The 26,167-nt window shown below is 47.3% G+C and overlaps 1 protein-coding gene and 1 pseudogene across 1 annotated transcript in view; both read left to right on the top strand.

Moving 5' to 3' along the window:
- Sos2 (SOS Ras/Rho guanine nucleotide exchange factor 2) overlaps positions 1-26,167 on the top strand; it is a 207,751-nt gene that overhangs the window by 133,752 nt on the left and 47,832 nt on the right. The gene's annotated exons all lie outside the window — the stretch shown is intronic.
- On the top strand, positions 10,614-11,363 carry LOC127230752 (emerin-like; annotated as a pseudogene).

The raw sequence follows: 26,167 nt of genomic DNA, 5'->3' as shown, positions 1-26,167 counted from the left end.
AGCTCAGCAACCATAACTGATCATGATCTGAAAGTATTACATGGAAATTTCCAGAACTTAAGAAGTTCCTAAGTTTTAACACAGCCATGCTTGCTATGTCGATGCAAAAACCACGGTTATGGCCTCAATGAGAATAAGAGATAGTTTATTCTGGAGTCAAGTACCAGTGACTGTGGTCTGGAAACACAACACATAGCTCAAGTCCTCAAATGTTTCGCCATGGAAGTACTACCTGAAACCTTATTAGTCACATAACAAAGAAAGTCATGAAGTGTTTGCTAAATATATTAGTGGGAACTATGGGTAGGCGGGTGGTAGCCAAGCAGGGACAACTCTGCTACAGGTTTCAGATAACACCTGATGGCATTTCTAGCTTTTGGAATGGTGGAAGCTAGCGGTCTGCTAAGAATACATCCTAGAGTTTTCATAGGCATGAAGATGTTAGGCCAGACACAGATAGGAGCAGTGAATGCCTTTCAAAGGGACTAAAAATAGCCCACCATTATTTGACTCTGGCCTGCAATATAGCTCTCCATAATCCTAAATTTCCATCGTTTGGCCTGATAGACTCTTTTAACACCCTGTCTGTCTGTCTGTCTCTTCCATCTCTCTGTCTCTGTCCCTCAGCTTCAGTTCACAGACATAAATCAACTCTTTCCTAATGGGTCTATGCTGTAATTAGATCACTATCTTTGTATTAAGACATTCGTGTTGTGGTCAGGTCACATGAGTGACTTTTGGGGAAAAGGCAAAGGAAATAGTTATCAGGGAAGAGAAACACATGCCAACCTTGCTAAGACCTATAGTAAGAGCAAACCTGTAGAACTGTGTTAAATGAAAAGAAACCCATGATAGTTTTGCTTTCTCACCTCAAACTGCATAAAACCCTGCTTCAGTGTGTGTGTGTGTGTGTGTGTGTGTGTGTGATACTTAATAAATATAGAAAACTTTCTGGGTCTGCAGTGGGGGTTCTTTAAATATGTTGCTGGGGGCTGGAGAGATTGTTCAGCAATTGTGAGCACTTGTTGCTCTAACAAAGGACCATGGTTCGACTCCAGCACCTATAAAGTGACTCACAACCATCTAGTTCCAGGGGATCTGACACCCTTTTCTGAACCCTGAGGACACTGGGCACACAAATGGTATGCGTCCACACACGCAGGCAAAACATTCATATACATTTTTAAAAAATCAAGTTATCGTAAATTTTTATAAAAGAAGAAACCTATTTCTGGCAGGGGGATGGACTACTCTACTTGTTTAATGGATTTGATCAAGCTGCTGGCCTTCTTTTGTTATCGTTTCCTCATCTGTGAAACTGGGATGATTAAAATACCCATGTCTTCACAAACTGTGAGGGACTAGACGTGACCAATGCATCTAAAACTTCTTTCTGTGAGCTGTACATAGGTCAGATTCCCTCCCTCATCTTCTGGGACCACTCTCTTCCTCCTCAAAACTGGCAGCCAGGTGGGCATGTCCCTGTTATCTCCTGTTTCCCTGTCTTGACATCATAGTTCTGCTGTTTTTACTATTCAGAAATATTTCTGGGGCCAACTTGTTGTGGTTTGTGTGCTAAGTCAGCTTTCTCTTGCTATGACAAAATACATGAAAAAAATCTGTTTATAATAAATAATCAATATTTTGGCTTACAATTTCAGAGGTTTCAGCTCATGGTTGCTTGGCTCCTTTGTTCTGGGCCTGAGGAGAGGCAGGGCATCATGGAGGTCCATGTGGGTGGTAGAGCCATGTTGCTCGTGGGCTCCAGGCTAGAGAGTAAGCAGGGGGCTTAGAACAAATCCCCCACCGAATCCATGAAACTATGAACCCTCAAATTGATTAATCATCTCCTGAACTTTAGGAGACTGTTAAGATCCAGACCGTAATACTTTGTCCATTGTGCAGTTTCCCTTTTGAGGCAGCATGGTGGCAGGCTAGGAGGCAGAGGAGAATGGCAAGTTCAGGGACAAACAATATCTTTTAAAACGTCCAAGTCCTTTCAATGAGCATGAGTATCCTCTCTATCTCAGTGGCTGTGTTAAAGGGTTGTACTTTCTCCTCTCTCAGTTTTCTTGAGAATTATTCCATGTCACTATGTGGAAATCTCCTTTTATTCCTCAGAAGGCTACGCAGCGCTCCAGCATGAGTGTAGACCAACCATGGCCTTTTGCTGTCACAATGAAACTGTGTGTGTGTGTGTGTGTGTGTGTGTGTGTGTGTGTGTGTGTGTGTGTGTCCTGTTTTCAGGAGGGAATCCTGGAGTACTCCACTGCTGATGCCTCACTCCCCACTCCCCATAGCTGCTCTTCTAGAACTGTGACCTACCGGTAAGACCTCACAACTTGAACACTGACCTCTGTAACTTCTTCCAACACTTTGGGCCAGGCCTTGTTGGCTGAAGCAGTGGTGGGAAAGTGGCTTCCGCTTTACCCTTCTCCTCAAGTCTCATTCATACCAGTGCACCTTGGTGGCAGGGGTGAGTATGGGTAGGGGTGGAGTGGGGGTGTTTAACTCACAACAAAAACTCTAGCTGCGAAGGAATTTGGGGGAAGTTGATTTTGCTGTTTCATTTCTTCTTGCTCTGTCCTACAGCAGAGGTTGGAATGCCAGTCAATACAGTCAACTCACAGGCTTGGTTCCTTTATTTAAAGTAAGAAAACTGAGTCTCAGAGGTCCATGCCATTTGCTCGTGTACCTGTGACTTGCTGATGACCGACAGCCCCAGCTTTTGCCTCGGTTGCTGCCCATGCACTTTGTCAGAGGGAATCTTTGAGAGCTGGACTTGCACTGGGCAAACCTCAGTAAAGCTCAGCTACTTCAACACTGTGAGATTTTAGTATTTCCTATGCAAAAGCTCCTTTCTGTGCATTGTCGTCATTCAGTTACTGTTAGGGATCAACCTATGTCCCACTTCCCCAAAATAAAATGTTGAAGTCCTACTCCCCAGTCTTCCAGTGTGACCACACTGAAAGTGACATCTATGAAGTGCTATTGAAGTTGAGTGAGGTCAACTGTGGTGGGCGCTAATGCAGCCTGACTGGAGTCTTCATTAGTTCACGGACTTTCTCCCTTTCTCTCCAGAGGATATAGTGTCTCCTCTGCTGGCTTGATCTTTCTCCTTCCCAGAGTTGAACAAAAGATGCTCCTGTTCCACCATCTTAGTCGAGATCTCTGGTGTCCTTGCCGCAAGAAGAAATCCTTATGTTCAGAAGGAAGACAATATAAGGGCATAGAGTGAAGACAGGGACAGGCACCTGGGACACATGCTTTCCTCACAGTCCACAAAAGAAACGAATCCTGTGATATCCACATGTTAACCCTCCACTCTCCAGAACTATAAGGAACACATTTCTGATGTTTAAGCCACCCAGACTCAGACTGTGTTATCTTATAAATGCAAAAACCCTGGTTATTTATAGATGCAGAAGCAACGTCTGGGTGGGGAAGAGCATTCACGGGTCTGCTAGTCTCTTCCAGTCGGCTCCAGTCTCCTCCCTCGGTGCTTCTTTCCTCATGAGCTCCCCCAGCTGCCTCACTGCCTGCTGTTTCTGCTATCTTCTCTTCAGGAAGGACTTCCTCAGAGAATGCTTGCACAGTTCAGAAGTCTCTAGAGAAGTGCATTTACTGCAGCTTCCATCATAGTCGGAGCCTCCAGCATCACCACCCCAGAGGGCAATCTGTGCACCTCAGAGATTTTGCTTCATCGAACACCCGGTGAGTATTTCTCCTTTTCTGGCCCAGACTCGTGTAATGTGTGTTCTTGCTTTAGACCTATTTTCCCCATTTTCGGAGGAGGCCAATGTGGCATAACGAATGCTGTTTTAATGACTGAGATCTGCATTTAAACATATTTTCCTTCTTTACTGGGTCATTAAGTCTTTACACCCTTCGATATTTTAATGGGTTTCATAGTCCAGAGATGTGCAGGTTTGTTCGCATTATTACACCATCCATGCTTACTTGCAAATGAGATGATGCCCCGGCTAGTGGTCACCAAGGAGCAGTTAACACATGGCGCTGTTCCGAATGGGCCTGGACTCCATCACAAGCTAGACTGTCTAAAACCAGAAGAAGGGAGCCTATTTATAGACATGCTAAATGACTGACAAACAATTTAACAATGACTGGTTTTATGCCACATCTATCTTAAAATTCTGTATGCTTTTGGGGGCTCAGGAGAGTGGGGTGTCTTTGTGAAACCATTTGGGACAAATGTGGCTTGTCTTAGTATATACAACTTACTGCAACAGACTGAGCACCTTGCAAAGAGTAGAATTGTATTTTTCACAGTTCTGGAGCCTGGGAAATTTGAGATCAAGGCATCAGCAGGTGCAGTGTCTAGTGAGGGCCTGTTCCTGGGTCAGAGGGGGCCCTTTCTCTCTGTCCTTGTGTTATAGAATAGGCTGGGCAGATGGGGGTCAGGGGGCTCTTTTATCAGGGCGCTAATCCTATTGCTGAGAGCCCCACCCTTATGAACTAACCGTACTCCAGTGGTCTCACCTTACACCATCACATTGAAGAGTCAAGATTTCAGCTTCTAAAGGGAAGACTCAAACATTCCAGCTCTGACTTTGTTGGATACTTGGAATAGGCTTGTTTGGGGCAGGGTGGACTCTGTCTTTTGCTTCAGCCCAAATCTATCTTCTGTTCTTCTGGATTGGAGCCCATCTACACAGGTACAGTGAGAGCCTGCTATTGATATTAGGGGACAGCTCCAGTAGCTAGGTCTGGTCAAAAGTTCAGTTTAAGCTACTCAGGAATGCAAGGTACACCCAGAGATAATAACACAGGAGGCTCCTAACCAAGCTTTAACTGATAGTGTAACTCACGCGCCCAAATCTTGTGTTCTTATGTTTGCCTCTCTGTGTCTGTACAGTCCTGTTACTGGTTCATGGATCGCTCACACTATGCTTTTCAACACTTTATAGTTACTCTGTACATTTCTTCTAAAACTTCTACCATGTCACACTGGCAGCAGTCTCAGACGGCTGGTGTTTACCATGTCTGTGGACCAGCTATCTGTGAGGTGACATTCCCAATGTGCCTATCTCAGACTGTGTCCCTGCTGCGAAGCGACACGTGCCTGTGTGAGAGCAGTTCACAGGTGTGTTTCTGAACCTCTGCTTCTGTCCTCCACTCTTTGGGACTGTTTCTGAGCCTGGTACACACTATTGCCATCGCCGTGCTAGTGTTGAGCCACTCTCCTCTCTACTTTTCATTTTAAGAAATTGTTCCAGGATAGATTCCTCACAACGAAAGCCAACCAGCACGTTGATTGGCTTTGTCTTAAATGTATAGTTGAGTCATTAATATAATCAGGAGTTTACACAAGGAATGTGTGCTATTAACACAGATCGTTTTATGTGTCCTTATTAGAACTTTAAAAACGCATATAGAAGTTTTGTGTGTTCTTGGTTAATAAACTCCTACATATCTGGCAATTAGTTCATGCGGCTGTTATGAATAGTAGCTTCAGAGTACTACTTTGTAGCAGCAACTGTGGGCGGAGGCAGATGCTGCGGATTTGTGCGGGTTGATCTTGCATCCGACACACTTGCTGAACCTTAGTCGTTGGCACTTGTTTGAAACATTGTTTTTTCTAAGGCCATGGATGTTTTGTTTTTTACGCTGTTATCAGAAATAAACCCCACCCCCCCAAACTCTGTGGTGGTTGGTGGTCGGTGGTCGGAACTGGGGGAAGTGTGACTCACTGAGAAGTGGAAAATCTCTAGGCCTTTGTATACTGATATGTGGGTTCCATGCAGCTTTTGGAGACTTACTGTCAGGCCACCAAACACCGGGATGGAGAAAAGCAGGCCTAAGGTCCTGTAAATGGAAAGATGTGGAGAAATATAGAAAGAAGGAAGTCAGAGGAAAGAAAACTGAGTGGCACTTGGGCCTGGGACTTGAGAGGCAGCTGAGACAATAGATGTTAAAAGGGCCTGATGCTCCAGAGTGTGGGCCAGATGACCAGCAGTGTCATCCAAAGAAATCCCTGGGTCCATCGAATCTCTAATGTAAGCCATGGGGGAGTCCTGGCACAAGAGGCAATCTTGGGTTATGACAGTCACTCCACCTCAGCCCTCACTCACCAGCTACGAGAGGCCCAGCTCTATCAGAAGCCACTGCGCTGTTGGGACTATGACTCCAAAGCTTCTCAAGCGGGGGAACATATCCAGATCTGAATTCTGTACACCTCAGAGCCTCGGAAGTCAGTGTCAAACCCAGGAGGCTTCCAGTACTGGCTTCCAGAAGCTGATTGAGAACCTCAATGCCTGCGTATTGATCACCTTGCTTAATGAGAAACTACAGCTAAGAAGTAAGTCTGCTGTGGTTGGAAAGCTCCCTGTCCCCATGAAAAACAAGACATGGGGCTACCTCTGCCCTGCACAGGGTTCTGGGAACGTTGGAGACAGGAAATGGTTTACCATTCCTGATTACAGAGCCTGATATCAGCAGCTAGCAGAGTGGCTGTGAAATTGGGAAGTTAGTAGGGGCTTTTCTCCTTGTGGCTCTGCCCTGGATCAAACAGAAGCAGTAAGTGTGGCTAAGCTTCGCTGGATTCAGCTCAATTCCCAGCTTTTGCCCCTTAATTGTTTTCAACTATTTCTGCACGCTGGCTTTAGAGCTCTGAACTTCCCAGGAGAACCTGCCTTTTTTATGGAGTCAAGGATGAGCAGAGATGCTCGGGCAGGTCTGTTCTTGCTGCAGGAAGCAGAAGATAGATGCCTTTGGACCATACTCTGTGCCAAGGCCTGAGGGTCTCCCGCCAAGATGGGCCTCACAACAGCCTGTAAGGAACCCTTGAAGAGAGAGGTCACTCTTCTTTGAATATGTAAGAGCAGGGTGTGGCTGGCCAATGGGAAGATGAGAGAGCCGCCCAGTCCAGCAAGTCTCCTGAGCTGGACCCAGACTCCCCCAAAGCCTTCGGGTGAGTCGGAGCCTTATGTGAGTGAGCCCTTTTCCAGTTATGACCTGTCTCCACATGCCGAGTGGCTGCGAAACAACAGCCGTGACTAAGCTTTATAAATAGGACATTGAGAGTAAAAACTACAGGAAATCCCCCGAGTCTCCCGTGGAGTCTTCTTTTAGGTGGGCAGCCCGTAGAGAAACCTGCTCTCTCCTCCACACAGATAGGCAGAACCTTTCCCTGGCGGGGGAGGGGGAGGAGGGGAGCGGTGAAGTGGGGCGGGCATTGACCTCTTGCCTCACTAACTCTCCCTAGCTCCTAGGAAGAAGGTGCATTTGTAATTAGCACTTAGTAGATGGGGAAACTGGAATTCACACCCATGTCTGACTCACTCCAGATCAAGAATTAATCATATACTCAGTTGCCTCTGAACACAGAATATTACCAGACCATAGGAGATAAAGGGAGCCCTCTGAATGGGAGCTGGGTGCTCTGGACCTCTGGTTATCTCTTCTCTCCCCTCCCCTCAACAGTGACATATTTTCTGGGGAGCCAGTCCCATTTGGAATTGGCTGCTCAATGGTTTCCAGCCTCATCAGGGGTTGGCTGTAACAGGGACTCAAAGAGCTGCTGAAGGCAAGGGGTTGCAAGCTCTGCCCCTGAACAGATCGGCTTCTCATGGGTTTCAGATAGAAAGTCTATTCAAATATTTGCCCAACAACTCCCAGTGTGCTTTGGAACAAGCCACAGGAGCAGCCCTTGCTGAGTCACTGGACCGGGACATGCAGGCATTCGACAGAAATGTGGATGCAGGAGGTTTACCAGCTCCTTCATAATTAGCCAGACTGCCTCTCACCAGTGGCTTGGTGACACTAAGCTGCTGGTGTGGTGGCAGCTTCTGCAATTTAGGAGTCTTGAGAGGCACACTCTGTCTTCTGCCAGTAGCTGGGGCTGCCCATGGTTTTCTGACCTGCAGAATTGTATCCTCAGTGATCTGTGAGCTATCTCCCATTATGTATCCTTGAAGCTTCTAAATTTACCATGTTCAAAACAGAATGCCTGCACTGGCTGGGATTCTTGCTTTTCCCCATCACTGAATGGCCTCACTAACTACCACCGTCTCTGTATGAAAATCTGCAGCTCCCGTTGTCCTGACCCTCCCTGGCTAAACTGCCTCTCCCTACTGTTGTTGTAGGTTCCAGGAGGCTCCTAAATGCCCCTGTACCTTCTGAAAGTCACAACTATACCATAGCTTGACCCCCATCCCTCCTGCCCCTTCCTGACCCTAAGGTGGGCATATGACTTCAGTTGAGCTCATCAGAGCCTCTCCCTGGGCCTTTTTTCAGCAGTGACAACAGGGTTAGGCACTTCTGTCTTCTGTAAATGCCAGCTAGAAGACTAGGCATCTATGCCCAAGTAGCCTGCTGTGTGGAAAAACGCCTTGAAAGGAGAGTGGGAGGCCATGCCTAGGTCAGCAGCATGGATTTCAAAGTGTTATTCTTGTACTATGTGACTCTATTTGTACTTCTTTTCCTCAAGGTTAAAGCCACCGCAAATTATATGTGTCTACACCACACACACACACACACACACACACACACACACACACACACACATCTCATTATAGCTCAGGCTGATCTTGAGCTCAGGCTCTCACTGCCCAAGGAGCTGTGTCTTACCCTCTCAAGTACCAGGCTTACAGGTGTCTACCTGGTGTGCATACATGACAGGACATTAAATGAGCCAGTGTTTGCCCCAGAGGAGACCCAGTTCTCCATCTTCCAAGACAATTTGCTACACAGACATTGTTAGAAAGAGAATCCATTACAAAACACCAAAGACTTTCTGCTCGTAAAACACCACAGGTACGAGGTTCATACTGTCATCTGCCCACATCACAATCTCACCAGGAGCTTCTCCTGCCATGGCTAGTTGTTTCCAATCCCCAGTCTCCTCGTCTTCGGTGGAGGACCCCACCTCCTCCCCATTGATGAATACATGCTTCCCAGGAGCAGGTCTGAATTTCTGTGTTCCCTCATAGTGAGGTGTGGCTGTGTGACTCATTTCAGAGCACGGGGTTTCAGTGTGTGCAGTTTCAAGGGCAGGGTGGGGTGGGCGGTGGGGTTCTGCCTCTTTTTCCTTGCCTCTGCTCCAAGGCTTCCCTTTCCCTTTGCTGCCTGTTCTCTTCAACAGACTGCGCCGTCTGACACGATTTTGCCGTCTATTGCTTGCCTTCTCTCACTGGGAAGCAGACACCTCACTCAGTGTGGATACAAAGGTAGATTTGTAACAACTGTTACAATATTGAACTACTTCCGAAGCAGTTAGTGACCCATGTGTCCCCTCTCAACTGCCTCAGCAGCCTTAATCCTGTTCAAGCTGCCATAACAAACTCCACAGACTGGATAGCTTGACCAGCAGACAATTATTTCTGGCAGTTTTAGGATCTGGGAAGTGCAAGATCTGGGTGCCAGCCAATTCAGTTCTTCCAGAGCTTTCTCTTCCTGACCCACAGGAGCTTTGAGACTTCCTTCTGTGCTCCCATGTGGTGGGGATAGGAGGCTCTGAAGTCTCTTCTTATAAGAGAATAAGTCCCATCAGTCATGGGCCTGCCCTCATGATGTCTCCTTGCAAAGGTCTCAGCTCCAAATCTCATTAGAGCTTCAACATTTAAATTCTGAGAGAACACAGTCAGGCCACACAGTTGGGGGCATCTAGGCCTCCCACTTCTGACATTAAGTCAGGGATGTCCTGGTCTTTTGTTTGTTTGTTTGAGGCAGGGTTTCTCTGTGTAGTCCTGGCTGTCCTGGAACTCATGCTGTATACCAGGCTGGCCTTGAACTCAGAGATCTGTCTGACTGCCTCCTGAGTGCTGGTTTTTTTAAAAAAGCTTAAAGGCATGTGCCACCATGCCCAGACTGGGACCCCAGTCTACAGTAGGGAAGAGGTAAGATATGACCTTGCTACAGCACACTATGAAAGGCCACTTAACAAACAGGAGTTGGTCTGTGCAAACTATGTGAGAAGACTTCCTGTTTCAGATTTTTGAAAACTGTTTTTAATTTCGTGTATGTGCTTGTCTGGGGGTATAGGCACAGGAATGCAGGGGCTCTCAGATGGCAGAGACAACAGGTCAGATAGATGTGGAGTTACAGGTGGTTGATTGTAAGCCACCCAACATGGTTACTGGGACAAAACCTGCACTTAGCCACTGAACCATCTCTCCAGCCTCGTGTCTCCCTCCCCCATCTCTCTTCCTCTCTTTCCTTTTGTTCCTCTCTCCCTCTTTCTCCTCACTGCTCTCTAGAAGGGTCTCACTTTAGCCCAGGCTGGCCTAGAACTCACTATAGCCCAGGCTGGCCTAGAACTCACTTTATAGCCCAGGGTAGCCTGGGATGCTCAGTGGTCCTGCTGCCTCAGCCTCCCAAATGCTGGGATTACAGGTGAGTACCACAACACCCAGATTTCTTGTTGAGAAGAAAACAGCAAATTGAAAATTACAATGATGGGATCAGTATCCAAGCCCAGTCATCAAAATAGTGTTTTCTGTTTTTAAAAAAATGTTCTTGACAGCTGCTCTTGAGGCACTGCCGTTTCCTCTGCCGCGCTCAGAGCTGTCCATTTCTTAAGCTGTGTCCCTAGACCCTGACCTTCCCTTATTTTCAACACTGTTCCCTTGTTGCTGTGCCTGCCACAGAAGACCATGGTTTTGTCTGACACTGAGCTCGCTGCAATGCTACCTAGGCCAGAACAATATCGGGAATGGGCCTATCCTGGGCTTCTCTCACAAGCTCTATGAAAAGAAATTCTTCCAGAACAAGACCCAGAGTCGGAGGCTCTCGCCCCCTCCAACTCATCATCCTCTACATTCTCCTTCCAGTTCTCAGACTTGGATTCAGCCTCTGTGGACTCAGACAGGTACTATCTGCCCCCCAAAGAGGATGCCTCACTCTACCAAAGCAAGGACTACAATGACAACTGCTTTGAGGAGAGTTATTTGATTACCAGGACATTTGGGGAACCCGAGTCTGTGGGCATGTCCAAGAGCTCCCTTCTACCATCCGGGGACCTCACTTGCAGATGCTCACACTTTCCAACACCAGGTGTGTGACATTCTCCTCTTCAGGAGGGTAAGGATAGAGAACGCCCCATCTACGGCCGATACAGCGCCTACCAGAGCATCTCACACGCCTCCCCACCTCCAAGTGGTCCCTGGATTTACCCTTTATCCTGCATTCTCCACCCCTTCTGTGTCCTCTTCATCTTCTCCCTCTTCATGGCTTATCCGCCCGCCATCAGGCCGGAAAAGCAGGCCCCTGTTACCCTACCCTTCCTGGTCTTCACTGCCTTTCTGCTTTGTGTTTTCTACTTCATACAAGTTGAAGAACACAACCCTTTCTGGATGGATCCCTGGAGTATTGGTTTCAGAGCCACACTTGATAGTTTCGGTTAATTGCCTTAGCAGAGTTTGCTGGGGGGAGGAGTAGGTGGGGCTTTTCTTTCTCTTTCTTTCTTTCTTTCTTTCTTTCTTTCTTTCTTTCTTTCTTTCTTTCTTCTTCTCTCTCTCTCTCTCTCTCTCTCTCTCTCTCTCTCTCTCTCTCTCTCTCTTCGTGTGTGTGTGTGTGTGTGTGTTGTGTGTGTGTTTGGTTTGTTTGGGTTTTTTTTTGTTTGTTTTTTGTTTTGTTTTCAAGACAGGGTTTCCCTGTGTAGCTTTGTAGACCAGGCTGGCCTCAAACTCACAGAGATCCACCTGCCTCTGCCTCCTGAGTGCTGGGATTAAAGGTGTGGGCCACCGCTGCCTGGCTTAGGTGGGGGCTTTTTGTGTGTTCTAGTTAGGGGACAGAGGGCCTAGCCTAGAGCAGTGTTTATCCCCCACCTCCTTCTGCCAAGCAGGAAGCAAATGCTGGCCTTCTCAGTGGGCCCACGAGTACCTTCTTCTGGGATCTCATAACCCGTTGCCTGTAACCTGTCGGGCTCCAGGAGGATAAGACCTCATTTCTTTAGAAGAAAACTTGGTGGTGGTTGTCATACATGCCTGCTTGTTGTCACCTTTTCGTGGTATATTAGCCAGGGTGACTTTTAAGCAGTGGTAAGTTTGGAGAACACATTAACACTTGTAAACACACCATAATTGTTGTCATGGCCACTTTCATGCAGTCACGCACATGCCACAGTGCGTGTGTGGAAGTTGGAGACAACTTGCTGGAGTTGATTGTCTTCTTACAGCACTCAGGTCTTGGGGCTGAGCTCAGGTTGTCTGGCTTAAAGCACCTTTGTGAGCAGAGCATCTCACTGGCCCCTTCTTGCTTTAAGTAAAAGCCATGTTCACCATACAGCATGGGAGATAAAATTATTATTTGTTTTATGCTGTTAAAGCCTGACTTTAAGCACAGCCCAGCGCAAAAGAAAATGCAGGCCCTGGTCAGGGGTGGGACAGGCAATCTCCTCTTAGGAGGGGCTCATTTCTCCATTTCACAGCAATAATTCTAGAATATTCTGGGTATTTTCACAGTGTGGGGGCTGATGTCATCACCTGCCAAAGATACAGCTCAGATCTCTGGGCTGGGGATATGACTTGAGCACTCTTGGCCACCTGGTCCAGCCCCTGTCAGGAAGTCAAAGGCTATGGAATGATGTTGTGTAACTGACCACCACCCTGAGGACAGAGGTTAGTCACAAGGAGGAAATGAAGGAGAGGAAAGAGGAGGTCAGGGGGGACCCTGGGCCTCAAAGAGCAGGGAGATGGTGTCTGGAGGCAGGGCCACGGGATTGCAGAGACCCAACCCTGTGCAAACAACCTGAACCTTTGTCTCATCAACTTACAAAACACAGATCCAAAGACCTTGGAAGGTAGGTACCGACTTTAGACACCACGTGCACCCAGGCCCATGGGCAGGACCCCCAGTGACAGCACCATCTTGGGCTTACGGTGATGGCCCTGCTCAGACTTAAAGGAGGACACCAAGCCCCTGGCAGTGGTGTAGTGGGAAGCAGAGCATAAACAAAGGGTAGGACTAGATAATGCAAGTGTCTGCCAGCCATTGTAAAGACTTTGGGGTGTAAGCCAGATGTGGGAGCATGTCGCTGTAACTCCAGCTCCTAGAATATGGAACCAGGAGAATCAGGAGCTCAGGGTCAGTCTCAGCCACATAGGACATTTTAGGTCAATCTACAAGAGATCCTGTCTCAAAAAAACTTAAGATTAGCCAGGTGGAGTAATGAACCCCTTTAATCCCAGCACTCAGGACACAGAGACAGGTGGAACTCTATGAGTTCAATGCCAGCCTGGTTGTTTACATAGTGAATCCCAAGACAGCAAAGGCTACCTAGAGAGGCTGTCTCAACACAAACAAACAAGACAAAATACAATAATAATGATGATGAAAACACCCTAAGACTTAGCCAGATGTGGCGACACACATTTGTAATCCCCGGGATTTAGTCTAGACCAGCATAGTTTAGACCAGCCAGGCTATGTAGTAGGACCCTGCAATAAATAAGTAAATAAAAAGTCGTCCTGGCAGGAGAGGATAGAGGAGAGGTGAGTTCTGGGTAGGGTGTTGGAATGCTGACATGGGCATGAGTGTGGGCGGGAGGCCACTTTTTTTTTTTTATGTTTCATATTGATCCCAGTTTCCTTTCCCTCCCTCCCTCTCTCCTTCCTTCCCATGCCCCCAGACCACCCTCCCATCCCCTTCTCCCCCCCACACTCCACTTGTAGGGTTCTGCCTTCCAGGAGGGATCAACAAAATCTGTCAAGTCATCTGGAGTAGGGACTAGGCCCTCCCTCCCGCCTCTGGGTTAAGGGAGTGTCCCTCCATGGGGGATGTGGGGAGGCCGCTTTTTACACGGGTTGAAGGAAGTGGGAAATACAGATTATGGAGCAGGAGCCCACAGTGCTAGGAGCCTTCAAATGAGGACATGGAAGGGTAGGGCGGGAAGATCGGTGAGAGCTGCAAGCGAAGGCCAGGCAGTTTCTGCCACACCACCTCTCCCTTGGGGTTCTGGGAAGCTCAGTTTACAAATGCCACTTCTTGGTCTCATGACTTTTGTGTCCAACCAACCACATGGAGTGAACTGAGCTCGTCTCTGCCATCCTAGCCAGCTGGCCTTCACTTGCCCAGTGAAGCCAATGAGAGGTGGGGAGCCAATCCTCCTCTCCACCGCCATCTTCCATCTTCCATCTGGCAGGAGTCTGTTAAAAACAGCAAAGAACAGTAACAAAGGACAAGTCCCATGAGCGATCAGGAAGGACACGGGTCATGTCTGAGAAATAACCCTGAACCTTGGTTATCTGGAATGCCATGTGATTTTCCTGCTTGTCCAGACCCCTCCCGCTTCTCAGTTCTGAAGGCTTTCAGGACAAAGGGCTGTTTGCCAAGTGCCTCACATGATCATAGCCAAGCGATGAGAGTCTCCATTTGGAACCAAGCATCCCTTACACAGATGCCTCAGCCTCTCCCTTTTGTGAGCTATTAAGTCAGCAAGATGTCTCTAACCAGGCCAGAATCCCAGGGGAGAGGTGAGATGTCAAAGCCAGGATTAGAGCAGGACACAGGGAGAGTTTTCCGGGGTGAGGGTGGCGAGCCCAGTTGGTGGGGGGGGCAGCTGTGAGGCTCTTGGCCTCTTGTTGGCTGCAGCCCACAGCCACAGGGAAATGGCGCATCATCTCGGAGAATGTAATGGAATGGTAGTTCCGGTGTGACCCAGCCGTCTGCCCTCTTCTTTTGATTTCTTTGAGACAGGGTCTTTCTACATAGCCCTGGCTATCCTGGAGCTCACTCTGTAGACCAAGCTGGCCTCAAACTCACAGAGCTCCACTTGCTTCTGCCTCCCTAGTGCTGAGGTTAAAGGCATGCACCAATAGTCCCTCCCTGTCCTCCTTAATGACTATGAAAAGCAGCCATACTCATTTGTCCTGATGGTATCAGAGTGCTAAAGAGGTTAGTACAAAGTAATTATTCAAGTAGTGTCTTCAACCTACTAATTTAGGTTGTTTGTCTAAATTATTCTAGTATTAAAAACTCAGGAGTCAAATATCAGGACGAAAACTTGATTGACTAGAGAAGCAGCAGAGAAGTGTCCAGTGACATCCTATCTCTCCCCTTCCCAGATCCAAAAAGGCCACGGATCTTTCTAAGGCCCTCTCTGCTACATCTGTGTCTCTGTATGTATCCAGAGTCCTCCAAAACCTCTCTGGCTAGTTCTGGACAGCTAGATGCTGACCCCGCCCCCTGATTCAAGGCTAACTTTATTAACAGACCTCAGAGTAAGATCAAAGTATCCCACAGCAGTTCTCAAAGAAGAGGAGCCTGAAAAAACAAAGTGTCTTGCCTTTATGTCTGCTCCTCCAAATTATTAAGAGATGTTCTCGTTCGCTGGTGTTTTTGATTAGTACCGTCTGGCTCCAAATCTGTGCTAACCTTTGCTCCAGGCAGGTGTTTAACTCAAGCCAAGTAGTAAGGCATGGCCGGTCTTTTATGTCAGTGCCTTCAGGAAGTAAAGAACATCAAGAAATAAACGAGATGGGGAAATGCTGAGTTAATAAAAAAGAAAACAGAGATGGGAGCTGCAGCTCAGCTACGTAACCTATTGTTTGCCTGGATGCAGGAGGGTCTGGCTCAGTCCCCAAAAGTAGATCAGGGAGCTAGTAAGATGAGTTTCTTTAGAACCTTAGATCTGTAGGCATGTAGTAGGAGTCTGCAAGAAGGGTGTGGGAGGCTGAGTTGGTTTCCCACCCTAACCCTGCACTCACTGCACACCCTTGCATTCGATGAGTTATCATACCTGCATTTCTGTGCGCCTCTTCTGCCCCAGGAAGGAATGTGGCTAAGTCTAAAGAACTCTCTCTGGTGGGAGCTGCCTTAGCAGTGGTCCCATGACGCAACCCTACATGTGAGGAATGTGGAGAAAATCAGGCATGGGACTTCTTAGCTCTTAAAACAGGACACGAGGCAAATACTTCCTTCTTCCTGCCTTTGGACATTGTCACGTGAAGCTGTGAGCCTGGAGCTGTTGCAGCCCTATTAGAATCACGAGAAGGATGCAGGATATCTCAGGGACGCTGGCCGTGGCCTCCGGTGTAAAGCTGCTGCATTAGCCTAAGTGCCTCTTTGGCTTTGGATCTTCTTGGGGTAAGCTGGTACTTATTCTACAACTTCAGTTTATAGCATCCCACAACTGTCAGTACAAAAACAAAACAGACGACAACAACAAAAAAAAAACCCCAGCTCTCACCTCAAAGGGAATAGGACATAGTCTGTTCTGGAATCAAATGTAAGCTCAGGCAGCCCCAAATACCAATGTTCCAACTTGGTGACAATTTTGTCAAATTTTTACAGTAAGGGAACAAAGGCACTGGCAAAGCAAGATACTTCTCCCATATGCTGGTGGGAAATGTCTGGGAGATGGGGTATGGCAAGGCAGGGAAGCCTCTGTGAGAGCCTTCAGATGGTACCTAATGGCATTCTTAGCCTTTTGCTTGGGGTTTGTTTGTACATTTTAAACAGATTTGCCCAATAGTCACGATGATGCTAGGTCACACACAGAGTAGAGCAATAAAAGGTTACTTAGAAGGCCAAGAGACTTTGGCTCCCAAGTTGTGTCATGCCATTTCCTTCCAACTACAGTAATTTAATCAGGTCAGTCAGACTAGTAGATGTCTAGCTTGAGTGTGGCTTTTTGGGAGGAACTTTAGCACATAAAATCAAAGGAGAGCTGGTTTGTTTTCAGTCTTCAGTTCAATGTACCATGGCAGAGCCTCAGACATGGGCTCAGTGAAAAACTGGAAAGATCTCCAGAGGCAGAGAGGGGACAAGGAGACAAGGGGACAGACAAGGTCCAGCCCTTAGGAGCAGGCCCTAGCTCAGTGTCGGAGTGCTTGCCTAGGATATGTGAGGAGGCCCTGGGTCCCGCCCTCAGCATCCCTAAAATGGCCTCATCCCTAACCCTCTGTGTGGCACACACTGAGACCTTCGTAAATAGCTATATTAACACAACGAGGGGAGGGGAGTTCAATTTCAATCGCACTGATGCTTAAGGGTCAGAAACATCCCCCAAAGAATATAGTTACTGATTTCACCATGTGGAGCACTCGCCTCCATGCAGCAGGAAAGAGTTAAGAGTACCGTGGATATTTTAGGTGAGCTCTCTAACTCCAGGTCCCATAGTCCCTAAAGTAAGCTGAGGCTCAACAGGGACATCTCAGGAGAGCCAGTGTCCCTCCGTGTGTGGTCATGGCTCCACATGAACTCCACGTGGCTCTCACAGGATCCTCTTCAGTGGGAGCTTCCACATGGACCAGATGCCTAGCTGTCCAGACTGGCACTCTTTAGTCTAGACACTTGTGTAGACGCCAAGAGGGTTGGGTTCTCACAGACAGCCTGAAACTCAGACCAGCAGCTGTCAGGCAGCTGACACAGAGCTAGCTATTAACTCTCCCCCCCTCCTCCACCCTCTTCTCTCTCCCTCTCCCCTCTCTGCCATTGAGGCATTTTATTTGTATATACGGTAAGTATGTATTGTATCCTAGAAAAAGGAATCCCTTGGACTGTTTTGTTTTGCCTTCTCTTGGTCCACGACATCAGCAGAGGTCATCAATGCACAAAAAGCTCTCTGATGGAATGAGAGCAATGGGCTTTTATTCTAGATCTTGGAGTTGCAAATCCAGTCTGGGGCAGATCACTGCACACTTGTATAATCTGCCTGTGAGGAGCAACAAAGTCAACAGTGATTTCAACTACTCCATTCTTAACTGTCACAACTAGAAAATGGATGGTAACTGTGGGGCACGGCTGAGTGAAGACTTGGCATTTGCTCTTTCCCGCATTGTTGCTGATCCTCAAGAGCACGCACAGGGACACACGCATCATTATGTATGGCAGCGATGAAAGATGAGTGGAGTATTTGGGATGATGAGTAACAGCAAGAGGAAGCGTGTGTGTGTGTGTGTGTGTGTGTGTGTGTGTGTGTGTGTGTGTGTTTCTCTCCTTCTACCATGTAGGGCTGAGCTTGAACTTGAGTTCTTAGGCTTGGTGGTAAGTAGTTTTAGGTCATACTTTTAATCGGATAGTTAGTTCTCCACAACTGTTCTGGTCACCATCCTGTAAGGAGTATGGTTCCCCCACCCCCCACCCCACCCCCCACCCCACCCCCCACCCCACCCCCCGCCGCCAGTCTTGCCCCACTGCCACGCCAGCCCCAATTAATGCACAGAGACTCTGTATTTGATATTATGCTGTTGGCAAGATGCTAGTTTCTTATCGGCTAGCTCTGCCTTAATTATTAACCCATTTCTATGTATTTCCACGTGGTCTCCTTACCGGGGACTGAGGCAGGCGTCTGGTCTCCCCCGTCTCTCCATCTTCACTCCTCCTTACTCCTTCCTATTTCCTCCTTGTCTCCTAGTCCCTCCTATCTTCCTTTCCTATTGGCCAACAGTGCTTTATTTATTAACCAGTATGAGAAACATATACAGAATGACATCTCCCATCACCATCCTAATGTCAATTTGGAGGCATGGACTTGATGAGTCTATTGGTTTGGGAAGGCTCCCTGGGAGAGATGACTATCAACCCTAATTATTATACTTCTTACTGAGATGTGTCCAGGAATCACCAAGGACCTGATTCATCCGGGCCGGGCTTGTGAGTGCACATTTCTGGACAAGCATTCTACTGCTGCGTTCTATCCCAGCCTCTAACAAAATTCCTATGCTTTGCATAGCAAAGTTATGATAGGTGACTAAGAGTTCTCCCATGGAAGGGATTCATTCAGAGAGGTCATTTCTGGCACCAATAAACAGAGCGAGGAGGGATTTGAGTGAGGAGGATGGTAGCAGTAGAGGTGGGGAGGGTCTTGCCTAAGATAGCATGTGAGAAAGGGCTGGGTGGGGAGGAGCTCGGATTCACCCTGTGGATCATGGTGATACTCAGGATGGGTGCCCTCAGCTCCGTGGCCACTCCTTTTGAATGAGCTTTTATTGGCCCCACCCAGTAGGATATTAATTTATTGGGTCTGGAAAGGAGTTCAAGTACCTGTATTTATCTTCCCTATTCTATTTGATTTTTTTTTTTTTTTTGAGAAACTTACTTTCTTACTATGTTTCCCAGGTCACGGTCAAACTCCTAGACCCAAATGATCCTCTTCTCAGCCTCCAAGGTCTACAGCCATTTATACCCTGGAGAACATGCAGAGTCTAAAATATTAATTGGTTTTACTTTTCATCCCAGAATTGGGATTACACTTTATTCTATCAAATAGGTTTGCTTACTTACTATTGTCTTACCAGGGTAACTTATAACAGAAAGCATTTGATTTGAGGCTTGCTTACAGTTTCAACTTAGGCCATTTCTATCATAGCAGAGAGCATGACAGCAAGCAAGCTGGCAGGCTCTGGAGCAGTAACTGAGAGCTTTACACACTGACCCATAGGCAGGAGGCACAGAGAGAGGGTGACTAGGCCTGGTGTGGGCTTTTGAAACCTCAAAACTGGCCCCCAGTGATACACCTCCTCCAGCAAGGCCACACCTCTTAATCTGTCCTAGATAGTTTCTACAACTGAGAACAAAACACTCAAAACTAGGGACCCATTTTCATTCAAACCACCTGACATAGATGTCAGAAATCTGTGTTTCTATTGGTGAGATTCCAATGCAAGCTAAAGTTTGATGACCTGTGACTTCAAAGACTTCAAAGAGGAGAACCAAGTTTAGGTGAACATGCAGGTCAGCTGCAGGAAGCATGGGGGACAGGGACACAGGCAGATTGGGGTTAGAGATTGATGCAATCCTGCAAAGTGAGGACTTGTGTTATGAGTAGTTTCTCCCTGCCGGCCCGCCTGGTCCCACCGTTGCGCCAGCCCCAAATAACACACAGAGACTCTGTATTTGATATAATGCCGTTGGCCAGTTACTAGTTTCTTATTGGCTAGCTCTGTCTTAAATATTAATCCATTTCTATTAATCTAAGTATTTCCACATGGTCTTACCAGAAGGAGGGGCCGGAATTCTGCTCTCTCCAGTCTCACTCCTCCCTACCACTTCCTCTCTCCTCCTAGTCTCCTAGTCCCGCCTATCTTGCTTCCTATTGGCCAACAGTGCCTTATTCATTAACCAATAAGAGAAAAATATTTACAGAATGATATCTCCCATCAGACTTGGATCAAGACCCTGGAGAATGAAGAGGAGGTGATCTGGAAGAGCTCATCAGGGATTCAAGCTCATCCACCCATCCATTCATTGACGATCTATCAGGCATGGACACACGAGACAAGGGAGGTGCTGAGTTTTATCCTAGATCTTCTGAGTTTGAGGGACAGCCAACAGAGAAGTCACTAGGAAAAGGCACAGGGGAGAGTCTGAAGGTGGTCTCGGGAAGCTCAGAGCTGATGATCACAAGCATCGCACTGATCTTCACATTGACCGCAGTGGGCCTTTCAGATTTTCAAAGAGTCGAAGTTGGCAACAGGAGGCAGGGGGGATTACCAGAAGTGATGTTGAGTGTCAGCCTGTGTGGCTAGGCTTTCCCAGAGAACCTTATAGAATGGGGAACTTGTGTAAGTTCCTGTCTGGAGACTTGCAGACTGTTCAGGTGTTGCACCCAGTGTTCCAGCATCAGCAGGGGAGAAAAGGCCTCTTTACAGAATCTACAATCCTCTTTCTGCCAGTGATTAGACCTTGCAGTGTACATCTTCAGACCTGAACATCAGCTTAAAGGAGCTTTTCCGGCTTCTAGAAACAGTCTTTGCCTTTGAAAAGCGCATAGCTAATGGGAAAAGGTAGGACTGACCATATCTCTTGCCATGTGTCAGCCAAGTACACAGAAATCTAAACAAAACCGAGGTCCCAGGAGAAGCACAGTAGCAGAGAAGTGACCTGTGACATTGCAAAGAAGTGATAGGAACTCGGCCCATGAAGGAATGGGAGCGAGGGCAAACAGAACCCTCTAGGCAGAACAAAAAGCATGTGTCATGCATGGGATCGTGAACTGGCATGTTCAGGGACACGAGGAATGGGGTGCGGCTGGAGCAAAGGGCACGTGTGGGACAAGGACAGGAAATGGACCCTGGGAAAAGCGGCACAGCCTATTATGAAAGAGTACTGATTTATTATTTTAAAATAATAGAAGCCGGCTGAAGGAGGGACGCTGGCTGCATACTCATGAGGGATGGGCAGACGGCTTTTGTGAGGGTCACCCTGACATGAAGAGAACTTGGGCCAAACAGAATAGGTTTAACCTTTAGCACTTCCTGCTCATCCCAGCCCCATACCTACTTCTCTCCGGCCTCCTCCCAATGACCAGGAGCTAGAACAGGCCACATGTCCTCGGCTCCTACCTACATCAGCGCTAACCACTTTGTGACTTCCACGCTTGTACGTCACAGCCTGTCCTCTGCATGGCAACCGAGTGACCTTCTCATACTGTGAATAGTGACCTGTTCCTTCAATGGTTGGTTTCCGTGGGAGGTTTTGGGAATAAAGGCCTGCCTCCTTCCTTCCTCTGGTCCCTGTGATCTGGTTCTCCCTCACCGTTCCATCTCCCCAGCCATACTCTGTCCTTTCTTCATCCCTGTTCCATGATCCTTTCTAGTCCTTAAACATGTCTGGGCCGTTCCAACTTCGGAGCTTTTATGCTAGCTTTTTCCCACACCTAGACCTTCCCAGGACTAGAAAATCCTTACCTTTCCCATTGTAATTTAAACAGCACTTTCTCAGACTTTCCCCCCCAACAGCTACATTATCTGTAGGAGCAGCTCGAGCATCCTCTGTCACTTCAGTTCTGTCCTTTGCTCTTCTGTCTGTCTGTCCATGGTCTTCCTCTTCTGTAGTAGACAGTCTCCAAAATGGCTGCTATTTTGTCCTTCTTTCTTGTACATACATGTTGCTCCTCTGGTCAAGACATGGGGCACATCTCCCCTTCCACTTAAGGAACTTAGGATGCTATTTTTTTGCTCTGGCTGACAGGATGAGGCAAGAAAGATGCTGTGCCAGTTCTGAACCTCACTTTTTTAAAAAAAGGAAATATTGGCTGGGTGTTGGTGGTGCACGCCTTTAATCTCAGCACTCAGGAGGCAGAGGCAGACGGATCTCTGTGAGTTCAAGGCTAACCTGGTCTACAGAAATAGTTCCAGGACAGGCTCCAAATCAATACAGAGAAACCCTTTCTTGAAAAACCAATAGGGGGGGGGTATGTATCTGGTGTGTATATGTCTGGTTGGTGTGTGTTTGCCTGGTGTGTGTGCATCTGTCTGTCTGTCTATGTCTCTCCATATATGTATACATGTACATGCATACTGCACCACATTTGTGGAGGTCAGAGGACAACTGTTGCGAGTAAGTTCTTTCCTTCTACCTTGCTTTGGTGCAGGTTCTGTCCTGTCTCTACCCCACTGTGCATCTGTGCTAGCTGGCCTGCAAGCTTCTTTATGGGTCTCCTGTTTCCAGCCCCCATCTTGACACAGAGGTTCTGGGATTACAGCTGAACAGCACCATGCTTGGCTTTTTACATTGGTTACAGGAGTTGAACTCAGGGCTTGCATAGGAAGCACGTTTCCCGTTAAACCATCCTAACAGCCCCAGATCAAACTTTTAAGAAGTTAGTTAACTTCCAAATTTACTATTGAAATCTATCTACCATGTAACAAGTCTGGCCACCTGGCAACAATTGTGCTAGGAGGAAGCACAAGCTCTCCATGTGTGGGCAGAAAGCCATATAAGAGGGACACTTAAGGGAGGGTACCTGGGCTATGGACCGTTCCATATAGTTCACTCACCCACCTACTACAAATGAACCCAGATGATACCCAGAGCAGTCAAACTGGCCGGCCATCCCTGACCCAGATCCTGACAGACAACTGTCAGGCTAAATAAAGTTTTATTGCTTGAAGTCACAAAGCTTTAGAAAAGCTTGGCCTGGCAGTCCCTGGCTAATACATGAACCCAGCAGGTGTTTGTTGTTGTTGAGTTGTTATTGTGTTTTAGTGTCTGTGGTACTGGGGATTGAACACTCTTACTAAGCAAAGCCCCCAGACCTAAATATATGAATTCAGGGGAGATTGGAATTGTTCATTGCCTACAGTTTTTGTGAAAACAAAACTGCTGTATGGATTCTAGACATAGGATTTTAGAGTTCAACATTTCAGGTCTGTGTTTTGAGAACATGCAGGATGTTGGCATGGCTGAAATAAAGAGGAAACCAGGTGACTTTGAAGTTTTGAAGTGGGGGAGATGAACAGATTGAAGGATAGAATATTGGCTGGGACTCATATATCAACCTCACCTTTTCTAACAAAGGCCTGGAACTTTCCATACTAGGACTGTGAGGCATCCAGGTCCTGTTCTTGGTAGGATTCAGTTTCAAAGCAGGCAAATATATATATATATATATATATATATATATATATATATATATATTTAGAGAGAGAGAGAGAGAGAGAGAGAGAGAGAGAGTTTTGAGACAGGGTTTCTCTGTATTGCTTTAAAGGCTGTCCTGGAACTCACTCTGTAGACCAGGCTGGTCTCAAACTCACAGCGATCCACCTGCCTCTGCCTCCTGAGTGCTGGGACTAAAGGCGTGCGCCACCACCCTGCTCAAAAAGGATTCTGAAGAGGGTACCTGTGAGTGGTATAGAGTGGGGACTCAGACCACAAGAGCAAAGCCTGGGCAACTCAACAAACGGTTATGCGGGCAAAGTAGTGGAAGGGTGGTGTGGGTGGGCCTAGAGAAGGGCAGAGCACAAGTTAGCTTTGTTCTGGTCACAAGTAAAGGGTGGTTCCGATGAGGTCACTAGGGCAGTCAACTGGCCTTTCAAGATGCTGGCAAGCCTCGAGGTATGAACATTTGGTTTTCCAGCCAACATATCCAAAAGAGAGATAGTAACACTTGCTGTTGGCAGTAGTGCTGGTGATCTGAGATGTTCACTCAGGTTCCGGGTGAGATAGACCGGGGTGGCAGACGGCAGGTAGAGCTGTGGTCAGGGCTGTGGGTCAGCTCAGCCAGTGAGCTCTGGACTGGCCTGAGGGTGAAACAGCAGGCAGAGGCCAGTGTCTACTGCAAGGCCGTTCATGTTAGGGGACTGGTCCTCTGCAGAGTTAGTTTTATGGAGCTGGTCCAGAAACACAAACTGGCCTGCATCAAATCTTCTTAAAGCCTATGAAAGAATATACTTCATTGTTATTCTTTCATATTACAAAAAGAAAACACATTTAACATAAAAGCTTTGTTTTCAAATCCCCAAGGCAAATTGCCCTTCCACGGTTCTTTCTTTCTTTTCCTTTCTCTCTCTCTGTCCCCCTTCCTTCCTTCCCTCCTTCCTTCTTTTCTTTCTTTCCTTTTTTTCTTATCAAGACAGGGTTTCGCTGTGTTTCCCTGGCTGTCCTGGAACTCACTCTGCAGACCAGGCTGGCCTTGAACTCACAGAGATCCACCTGCCTCTGCCTCCCAAGTGATAGGATCAAAGGCATGCACCTGGCTGGCCTTTCGGTCATGAGTCTCTCTACATACATACCAAAGAGCACGAATAATAGATGAAGTCTTAACATACTGCTAAATTCTCACTTTCAATAACTTAGCGCAGTCTCTCTGGGCTTTTTTGCTTTTTGCCCTGATTCTCCAGTCAGACGGAGCTGAGCAAAGGAGGGTGAGAGACCAAACCGTGGACTTCTTCAGGGTTGGTGGCCCAGTATTCATTCATTAAGCCGCAGCCCATTTAGTCAGGTCCTTCTTGATTTCAAATGGCCGAAGCACAGCAGATGGTAGCTGAGACCCAGCAGGAAATGTATTAGTTTATACAGAGTAGCAATGGAGGGAGGAGGGCCGGGGGGCGAGGAAAAAGACAATCAGCAAAGGCCATTGGGCCAGCAGGATTGCGTGTTTGAAAGATGCTGGCAGGGCTCTGCTCTGATGCCTCATCATCTCAGCTTACTTTATCATTACCAGCTTTGCCTCAGGGATGCTTCCCCAGCTGGTGTCTGAGGGACTCCAACCTTGCTTCCGGCCAACTCTGCTGCTCCAGCAGTCAGCTCTGTTCTTGCAGCAGAATTCTGAGCCTTGGTTCTCATTGGCTATGCTACCGCACCCTTCCACGAAGCAACGATAACCAGGAAGATGCAATGCTCTTATTGGTCAGGATAGATCACATGCCAGCTAGCCCCTGGAATGGTAGAGCGGTGTTAGCCCCATTTAAATCACATTTAGGGAGGCGGGTCTTCAGATTAAAATTGTGCAATTACCAGAAGTAGGATCACAAGACTTGCAAGCCTGGAGCAAGCTGTGACTTGGGGCCAGCTTTGTGAATATAAGGCTTATACAGCCCAGCTGCTATGGATTAATGCTCCAATGCTTATTTATTTATTCTTAATAATTTTTATACCGTACTTACATCACTTCCGTCCTCTTTTACTTCAGTCAGGTGGTAGCTGCAGCTGAAGTCATGTTGAAAGGCTCTCTGTCTTTATGTCTGTATGTCTGTGTGGTTGACTTGAACTCTCTAGCCCTCTGTTCCAAAGGTCCCCTCATGCCATGGTATCTGGTTCCAGGAACAGGGCAGCACCTAGATGCTGACAGTTTCTTGATGCTTGGAGTAGGGAATCTGTGGGTCTCTTACCCAAGGTCCTTTAGCCAAGCAGCTGCAGATACCAGAGTCACGGGGAAAGGACAGGGGAATCTCTCCTCACAGGCGTTTCAGGGCTGGGGACTGCTTCCGTGCCCTGGAATACTGCCTTTGAGGATGTGTGTGTCTCACCATGACTCTTTTACAAATAAGGAACTGGGCTCAGAGAAGCTGACACTCAGAGGAAGCAAGCATCTTTCTCGGAGACACACAGAACTTCTACTGCAAAGCCTATGTGTTTCGTTCTCCACCACCCTCTGTCCTGTTCCACAAACTTGACAGAAAAGAAATCTTCCAGGGGCTGGGATCTTGAGAAGTTGGTAACAGCAAGCCATTCCCAGCTTAACATGGACACAAATTTGGAATGTGTCCGTGCACAGAGCCCATAGCACTTGGGTTATACCTGAAACTCTGCACATAAGGAGTCTTTCTGTGGTTTCAGCTACTGAGGTTGGAAACAATAAAAAATTGGTCATAGACATTGCCAAAACTATACTTTCCTTTAGTCATGGACTGTCACAGCAAGACCAATAGATTGTTTTATTTTACTATTAATTAATCTATTATAGCACTTAATTTATAAATTAAATGTACCGTAAGTATCTGTGTGTGTGTGTGTGTGTGTGTGTGTGTGTGTGTGTGTGTGT

The sequence above is a fragment of the Phodopus roborovskii genome, unplaced genomic scaffold (assembly GCF_943737965.1).
Source record: "Phodopus roborovskii unplaced genomic scaffold, PHOROB, whole genome shotgun sequence".
Classification (NCBI taxonomy): domain Eukaryota; kingdom Metazoa; phylum Chordata; class Mammalia; order Rodentia; family Cricetidae; genus Phodopus; species Phodopus roborovskii.
This window is presented reverse-complemented; position numbering and strand designations above follow the sequence as displayed.